Below are 9,051 nucleotides of genomic sequence, written 5' to 3' on the forward strand. Positions count from 1 at the left end.
TTTTGGAACACTATAAACAGAAACAAAGTTCAAACTTCTAAATTTCAGAAGAAGTTGATGATGTTCAAAGACAATTGTATTCTTTGTTCCTCACTTTGTATAACACTACACGCACTCGTTCGGTTTTCCGTTCTTTCTTCTTCATATTGTTACAGGTAGCGGGAATAAGAGTTTACTGTTCCTTTCTAAGATTACTTTGATTAATTAAAGCATTAACTTCAAAAAAGTTTTGCAGACAATATTAATTTCATTATAGTGAAGCCAAGATTTGAAACAAAAGAATTGGGGAACACAGATTATTTGGGGTGTTCGCAGGTCAGCATCCCGAGTGATAGAAACAGACGTATGGTAAAAGGCTTGGTACTAAGGATGTGCATCCAGGCTGGACTTCGAGAGTAGACAGAAATGTGACGTTATTATAAAAAATTCGAATAGACGATGTCTGTCATTATCTTGCTCAAATTGTTTAAATTAGTACTTCCACAGAGTTTTGACCTTGGCCCCTCCGCTGGAAGTGCGAATATCTAGAGATTTCTGCCGGGGTGGAGTGTCCTTTGATACTGAAGGAAGAAGGGTACGCTTCATATAGCAAGGAAACAGGGAGGGAGGGGCTTGACTGTGGTAACGTGGTGAATGCTGCCTGCGTTTCGTGCTTAATAGAAGCTGAAACTATCACACGTACGTCGGAGTAACTAGGGTAACTGGCACCAGGGGCAAACTTAAAACTGTCGTTCTCCTCGCCCACTGTGACGTCACTCAATTTTCAAAGCTGTTTAGCCTGTTTATCCATTTATTGGGATTAGTATAACTTTACAGTGAAGTAAAAGAAACGCATTTTAGTATTTTTTTTTTGTAAGGTACGATTCAAAATATGGAACAACACATAGCCCAAAGTCGCACTGCTTATAACATTAAAGCGGTTCTTTTTCATTCTTTCATTATCGGTCAATGGAAAGCAGTAACAAACGAAACTAAAAACGAAGAAACACTCTTTACACGCCGGCCGATATTGCCGAGCGGTTCTAGGTGCTTCAGTCTGGAACCGCGCGAACGCTACGGTCGCAGGTTCGAATCCTGCCTCGGGCATGGATGTGTGTCATGTCCTTAAGTTAGTTAGGTTTAAGTAGTTCTAAGTCTAGAGGACTGATGACCTCGTATGTTAAGTCTCATAGTGCCCAGAGCCATTTGAACCAACTCTTTACACGTTCATAACGTTGGCTCACTCAGCATGAGAGGGGCTCCATGTGGTAGTCTAAACCAATAAACAAGCGTCTCTGTACTACGCAAAATTCGGTCTTATAAAACTGTTGCTTAGCACAGTCGAATTCAAATCTTCTCGCAATTCCATTTCATTCAGCTCAGTCCCCTCTGCATTTTACTGCACTCAAATGCATTCTTTTCATCATCATCATCACCACCATGTCCATCCCCGGTAGCTGAGTGGTCAGCGCGACAGAATGTCAATCCTAAGGGCCCGGGTTCGATTCACGGCGGGGTCGGAGATTTTCGCCGCTCAGGGACTGGGTGTTGTGTTTCCTAATCATCATTTCATTCCCATCGAAGTGCAAGTCGCCGAAGTGGCGTCAAATCGAAAAACCTGCATCCGGCGAACGGTCTACCCGACGGGAGGCCCTAGTCACACATTTTTTTATCACCATCACATCTTTTTCCTTCTGCTACACCTTCTATTTCTTCCATTTCTTGTTCTATTTCTTCTTTTTTCTCTCTCATTTATTTTTCCTCTTCCCAGTTTTCTCTTTTTGCTCTTCATTTTTTTCGCCTGTCACAAAACTGCGCTCCAATGGAAACGGCGCTCAGGGCACGCACCCCAGTGACACCACTCCATTTGGGGAAAAGCAACCTTTAAATGATGTTTATTTAACTATATATGTGGTTTAAAACGCAATTTGTCCGAAGTCTTCCGATATAAAATTGAGCATTAGATCAGTGCAGCAAACAAGGAAAGAAGTGCGCGTTTGAAACTTCGATATTAGGATCACATGATTGAATTGTTTCCGAAGTTTGCTAGAAGACCAGAGCACAAAGGGAATAGTTGAGGCCGCGAATTTTAGAACAATGCTAGGCTGTTACATGAGCTGGCTAGGAAAAGCGCACGGCACACGTAACGGAGGGAGCTGAGCCGCAGTGAAAGCGCAGCGCCTACTTTCCACTGTTGCACTTCCTATGCACTTTCCCGGCTGCACACGGGGCTCTGTTACCGCAGCTTTGCTCGTAATGCTCGCGTCACGCACATCGCAACAGGAGCCTCCTGCAACAATGCACTGGCGAAGGGCGCACTGCGGTCGTTTATTCGCCCCGACTCCGCCACACTTACCAAGCTCGAATGCATCAGTTGAAGATTGAATTTTATGTGTAGTAACCTCGTGTCCATTGCAGATGAAGTACATGGTACTTACTAACTTTGGCCTTACTGTCTGCAATGGGGCAGAGACATTCTTGGGAACTCGCAGTTTCTCTCTTCAGTTTTTTATATTTCAGAGTTTTCAGAGCTATTTCCCTTTATTAGCGATTGAATATTTATGTACTTTTCTGAAAACAGTTGTTCCACACCTACACTTCATTTTTTATTGATCTTTGTTTTTTGCTTTGTATTGATATTTGTTTCTTGAGAACGGAGTTGCGGCCCCAAAACTAGTAGCGAAGAAACAAACATAAATAAAAAATAAAATTGTGGCCATAGACTCGTTACTTCCACACAAATATCGTATCAGTTACGGACCCACACATAAAATTCTCTTCCGAAAATAATGGAGTAGTTCATCAGTATAGAGTCTCAACTTCATATTGTCACCAGTTCCCTGTGCGAATCCTCTCAGAGATCATCTCTTGAAACGTACTCAGTAATGCTCACAAAGCCAACCCATTCACGAAACGTATATCCGACTTCCCCTCCAGCAAAAATCGAAATATGAAGCTCAGTGGATTAGAAAGCTGGAGGAGAGAGGTTGAAACTCATGGCTGGAAATTCTTATCATTGTTTCTATAAATCATTTCAAATGAAGGACACGGCCAATGTCCTCTCTTACATTCCCCAAATAAGCTTGTGTTCCGTTTATAGTGCCATAGTTGTCGACGTTGATACTTAACTTCAGTATCCCCTCATTGCTTTAGACACAGCGGTCGGACCTGCAAAATTTGTGCCATTAACAGTAACAAGCGTATTTTCAGGTGACTTGTAGAAAATTCATTTGTTGGTAACATATGACTCCGCCGGCCGCGGTGGCTGAGCGGTTCTAGGCGCTTCAGACCGGAACCGCGCGACTGCTACGGTCGCAGGTTCGAATACTGCGTCGGGCATGGATGTGTGTGATGTCCTTAGGTTAGTTTGATTTAAGTAGTTCTAAGTTCTAGGGGACCTAGATGTTAAGTCCCATAGTGCTCAGAGCCATTTTAGCCAACAAATGACTCACCCACATGCAAAGACAGGGGAAGAACAATAAAGGTCCTCTGAAGCACTACAAGAAAGCTACGTATTTGGATAGAGGAAGTTATGGTCAACATATTTCGGATCCACGTCCAGCCACTGTTTTTTTTTTTTTGTGCTAAGATGGACACTTTCGGTTTCCTTCCCCATATGTCTCCAATCCCTTTAATGCATCCAATACTGACGGAACATTATTTCCTAAATATGTAAATGATACGTCTTCGGGCGACCTAATTTCAGTCGAAGTATGAGAACATTTTTTCTCTTCTGTTACTGTCGTGCTATCGTTGCAGGGTAAGCACCTTATAACTTTTTGACCACTATGGATGTGGGACTTACCGATACCAACGTCTAAAGATCACCTCGATTTGAGAGAGGAATTTCATCTACAGTGCAGTACCACTTGAAAATGGCCCAACGTCGAAATTTCAATTGCGAAATAAATAACTTATACAGGCAACGTCGAATATGATGTCCTTTAGACAGTTTACAGTTGTTCTACGAGACATTAATCATCGAGACTCGAGGGCTTAATGGGCAATGCAGATAGGCACCGTCGCAACTGGAGATGGAGATTTCGCTCTGAAAATATACAGTAAAAAAAATAAATAAAAAAAGGGAATGCAGGTAATTGACGTAAAGTATGTATCTTTGAATAAAAGAAAAGGAATACAGGTAGCTAACGAATTTAATTCATAAAAGCTCTCAGAAGTTGGCAATTTACGAGGCTACACGATGAAGAATCTCTCAAATTCTGGACACACGTAGCTTATCGGCACATCTCGTACACTGACGTTTCTTGACCGCGCAACTAAAGGTGGTATCCTTCAATTGAATAGGCAGATACGCTCCTCGCATCTGTTGCGTCATTAAGCAGTACTTGGCGCAGTATGTGCACTGCGTGTCTCAGGGGGAGTGGTCAGTATTCAGGGGTTTGATAGGAACGATCATTTGAAGCAAAAAAGTCTCAGGGGGAGTGGTCAGTATTCAGGGGTTTGATAGGAACGATCATTTGAAGCAAAAAAGTCTAGTGAACGTGGGATCTAAAATGTATACCTTAAGAGTTATGAGCACAACTTTATTTTCGGTACTGTGAAACAAACCTTTTCTACTGCAAGCACCTTGCTTTCCATATTTTGAGAGGTGGTAGTATGGACCAAAACAAGTAAAAAACGTGCAGTAAACATGGGTTCCGAACTGCCTACCTTAAGAGCTACGCATGAGCGCTTGTTCATTTTTGCTAATGTGACACACAACTGATCATAGGTCTTAAGGTTTACACTGAAATGTGCCCCTGTTTACGAACATTTTTTTCTTTTTTTGATTCATAACACCTCGTCCCAAAATCTAGAAAGCAAAGAGTTTGCACTAGAAGAGATTTATTTCACAGTACCCCTTAAAAGAGGCCTGTGCATTTTAGAGACCACGTTTACTCGACTTTTTTGCTTCGAATGATCATTGCTGTCATGTCCCTGTACATTTCTCCCGGGACGCCGTGTGTGGGGGGGTAGTAGGATATGCGCTGCATGTGAAGACTATGGCAGGAGGGTAAAAGCCGAGATAAGGGAAGCTACTTGGCATTTTGCTGGCGGAGCTGGTGGTTTGTGGAAACGCTGCGGGCCCGCGATGAAAGCGGCCTCTCCGAGGGCGGACCAGAGAAAGTGTCGGCCGCTTTTACTTTCTTGGCTTGCACGGTTCGCAGCATCACAGAAAAAAAGGAAACACTCATAACGCGAGCAATCAACTTTCTCCTCGTGGAAAGCGCCGGCCGAGGAAAGCTCCTCTCTCTTTCCATTCTGATATACGCCGCGTTCATAACTGCAGCTGCACGCTGCGCCGCTGTCGCTCTCTTATAGCGTTATTTATACTCGCTGTGTTGCCACTAGGTTGTTCACCCCCAACCGCTTCTCAAACAGATCGTACATCGATATCGGGAACGGAGCGTCTCAGGTGCAATATGGCACTGCGACCAGCGGAATAGTCCCGGCAGCGAATGTCTCGGGTGCCCTCTAGGCCGGCGGTTGTCGTTGCAGTCAGGTTTGCTGTATCGTTCTGATGCACCCTATGTGGTACCGGAGTCACCGGTCAACCGGAATTTTACCTGTTAGGAGAGAAGAAGGAAAATTTAGGTTTTACGCCCTGTCGACAACGACATCATTGCATTCGGAGTATAGGCTCTCAATGGAGAGACGTCTACAGACGTTAAAGTAGCCTCTGGCGTACCACAGGGGAGTGTTATGAGACCATTGCTTTTCACAATATATATAAATGACCTAGTAGATAGTGTCGGAAGTTCCATGCGGCTTTTCGCGGATGATGCTGTAGTATACAGAGAAGTTACAGTATTAGAAAATTGCAGCGAAATGCAGGAAGATCTGCAGCGGATAGGCACTTGGTGCAGGGAGTGGACACTGACCCTTAACATAGATAAATGTAATGTATTGCGAATTCATAGAAAGAAGGATCCTTTATTGTATGGCTATATGATAGCGGAATAAACACTGGTAGCAGTTACTTCTGTAAAATATCTGGGAGTATGAGTACGGAACGATTTGAAGTGGAATGATCGTATAAAATTAATTGTTGGTAAGGCGGGTCCCAGGTTGAGATTCATTGGGAGAGTCCTTAGAAAATGTAGTCCTTCAACAAAGGAGGTGGCTTACAAAACACTCGCTCGGCCTATACTTGAGTATTGCTCATCAGTGTGGGATCCGTACCAGGTCGGGTTGACGGAGGAGATAGAGGAGATCCAAAGGAGAGCGGCGCGTTTCGTCACAGGGTTATTTGGTAAGCGTGATAGCGTTACGGAGATGTTTAGCAAACTCAAGTGGCAGACCCTGCAAGAGAGGCGCTCTGCATCGCGGTGTAGCTTGCTCGCCAGGTTTCGAGAGGGCGTGTTTCTGGATGAGGTATCGAATATATTGCTTCCTCCTACTTATACCTCCCGAGGAGATCACAAATGTAAAATTAGAGAGATTCGAGCGCGCACAGACTGTGTATTTTGACACATTCCGATATTCACTAGAAACTAGTGATGGAGACTTTTTCGGATCAACAATGAATTCTGCATCTCCCACTCTCCCTATTTCTCGCTTTCCCCTTCGCTGGATGTGATCTAAAACTGAACGAGGTGGCGTTGTGGTTAGCACCCTGGACTCCACCATAAAAACACAACGATGTTAGCGTAAACGTAATGCAGTTTTATTTAGCCAGACGTCTTAATTTATCAGTTTTTTTAAATAACATACATCGTATATATAAACAACAGAAACGTTTGCTGTTCTTTGTAATAATTCCTCTGACTAAGGTTTGGCGTTGACAGCAGAAGAAATTAAGAGGAAGAGAGCTTCCGAGGACAGAATTACATGTCGAGAATAGCAGTATCCGTTTGTATATACCAGGGCTAGTTATAAAGTTTCAATTATCGCCTCGAAGAAATAAAGTTACGTAACTAATTTTCTGTTGTTTGTAGGTAAATGTTTGTAGTTGTGGTAAACAGTGACCTCTCGGCGCCACAGTACGTTAGCACACCGCTAGAACAGCCAAAAACAGAACGAGGTGGCGTTGTGGTTAGCACCCTGGACTCGCATTCGGGAGGACGTCGGTTCAAACCCGCGTTCGGCCATCCTGATTTAGCTTTTCCGTGATTTCCCTGAATCGCTTAAGGCAAATGCCGGAATAGCTTCTTCGAAAGGGCATGGCCGCTTCCCTTCTCCACCCTTCCCTAGTCCGAGCTTGTGCCGCGTCTAAAGTGACCTCACCGAGCGAGGTGGTGCAGTGGTTAGCACACTGGACTCGCATTCGGGAGGACGACGGTTCAATCCCGTCTCCGGCCATCCTGATTTGGGTTTTCCGCGATTTCCCTAAATTCTTTCAGGCAAATGCCGGGATGGTTCCTTTGAAAGGGCACGGCCGATTTCCTTCCCCGTCCTTCCCTAATCCGAGCTTGCGCTCCGTCTCTAATGACCTCGTTGTCGACGGGACGTTAAACACTAATCTCCTCCTCCTCTAAAGTGACCTCGTTGTCGACAGGACATTAAACACTGATCTCCTCTAGAACTGCCAAAACAAAATGACGTAGCCCATCTCCACTTCTGGACTGTACCACATCGGTTTGGCTCCTCTAGCGGCATGCTACAGAACTGTGCCATGGAGATTTCAGTGTACACCAAAACTGCGAACATTTACCTGCAAACAACAAAAAACTGATTATGTAACTTTATTCTTTAAAACTTTAGACTATGCTTCGTATTATAACGCTCTTCAGAATTATGATGTAATAAAGAATTATTATTTTCTAACGACCCCGGAAATTGCTAAATATATACGGGAACCAGATATACATCATAAACTCGTTCTCTCCTTCTCTCTCCCTCCCCCTTCACATTGTCCATCTTCTTCTCCCCCCTCCCCCTCTCTCTATGCATCACCTCCTCCCACCTCTCTTCGTCCATCTCCTCCTGCCCCCTCTCTATGTCCAGTTCATTGCCCCCACCCCTCTGTCCCGTTACCGTCTCTCTGACATTGATCCTTGTTGTTCTTTCTAAGGAAACCTTCATTGGGAACTGAAGTCCCTTAAGATGAATGTTTCAATCGGTTGGGATCATTGCTACATGAGAGACGCGTCTTCAGCTGCTAGATCTGTGAGGATAGTAACTTCAATGACAGTATTTCGTATAGTTATAATCTGTGATTGGATAGGATTACAAAGTTTCAGACGATTCGGTAGTAGTAGTAGTAGTAGTAGTAGTTGGTTGGTTGGTTGGTTGGTTGGTTGGTTTGGGGAAGGAGACCAGACAGCGTGGTCATCGGTCTCATGGGATTAGGGAAGGATGGGGAAGGAAGTCGGCCGTGCCCTTTCAGAGGAACCATCCCGGCATTTGCCTGGAGCGATTTAGGGAAATCACGGAAAACCTAAATCAGGATGGCCGGACGCGGGATTGAACCGCCGTCCTTCCGAATGCGAGTCCAGTGTGCTAACCACTGCGCCACCTCGCTCGGTAGTAGTAGTAGTATTCTAATCTAAATACTAGTTTCCATTTTTCTTTAAAACCGACGGAGAGAAAGAAAACGGCACGTTGTTGTGTGTATAATTACTTGCGATAATATGTATAAGCAGAAAGAATATGTATGGGAGAAACGAACTGTCTAATGGTTTATATTCCCACCTATCCCATTTGAAACTGTCAGTGAGAAAGATACCGAAACAGCATATTTTCACAGCACATCCAGCATATGCAATACATTGGAGTTTAACGTCACGTGCGCGTTCAATGCTCAGGGGCGTTGCACGCAAAGTCACACCTCCCCCACCCTAAAAATGACTCGACGTTAGTAGGATATGATATTTGTTTCTACTCCTGGCTATCGTATTAAACTAAATACAATGTTTTCTGCTGGATCATGCCATATAATAGTACTTATACCCCGCGTCGAGTAAATTCTTGACGTAGCGTTAATTTTTCTGGGTGTATCTCGAGTAATTTAACACTATTAGGAGCAAAAGCGTCATCAAGCTCGTCACAACAATCCAGTAATTGAAGGCTACTCGGCCAGCAAGAGTGTCGCGTGGTCTCTTCTGGGAAGGTTGGAAGAACGAGCAGACA

The 9,051-nt window shown here is 44.2% G+C and overlaps 1 non-coding gene across 1 annotated transcript; it reads left to right on the plus strand.

Annotated features, from left to right (window-relative positions):
- Positions 1 to 7,208: 7,208 nt before the first annotated feature.
- Positions 7,209 to 7,281, plus strand: Trnaa-cgc. The gene has a single exon. It is a non-coding gene; the product is annotated as a tRNA-Ala (tRNA).
- Positions 7,282 to 9,051: the final 1,770 nt, after the last annotated feature.

Source organism: Schistocerca piceifrons, chromosome X (genome assembly GCF_021461385.2).
Source record: "Schistocerca piceifrons isolate TAMUIC-IGC-003096 chromosome X, iqSchPice1.1, whole genome shotgun sequence".
NCBI lineage: Eukaryota > Metazoa > Arthropoda > Insecta > Orthoptera > Acrididae > Schistocerca > Schistocerca piceifrons.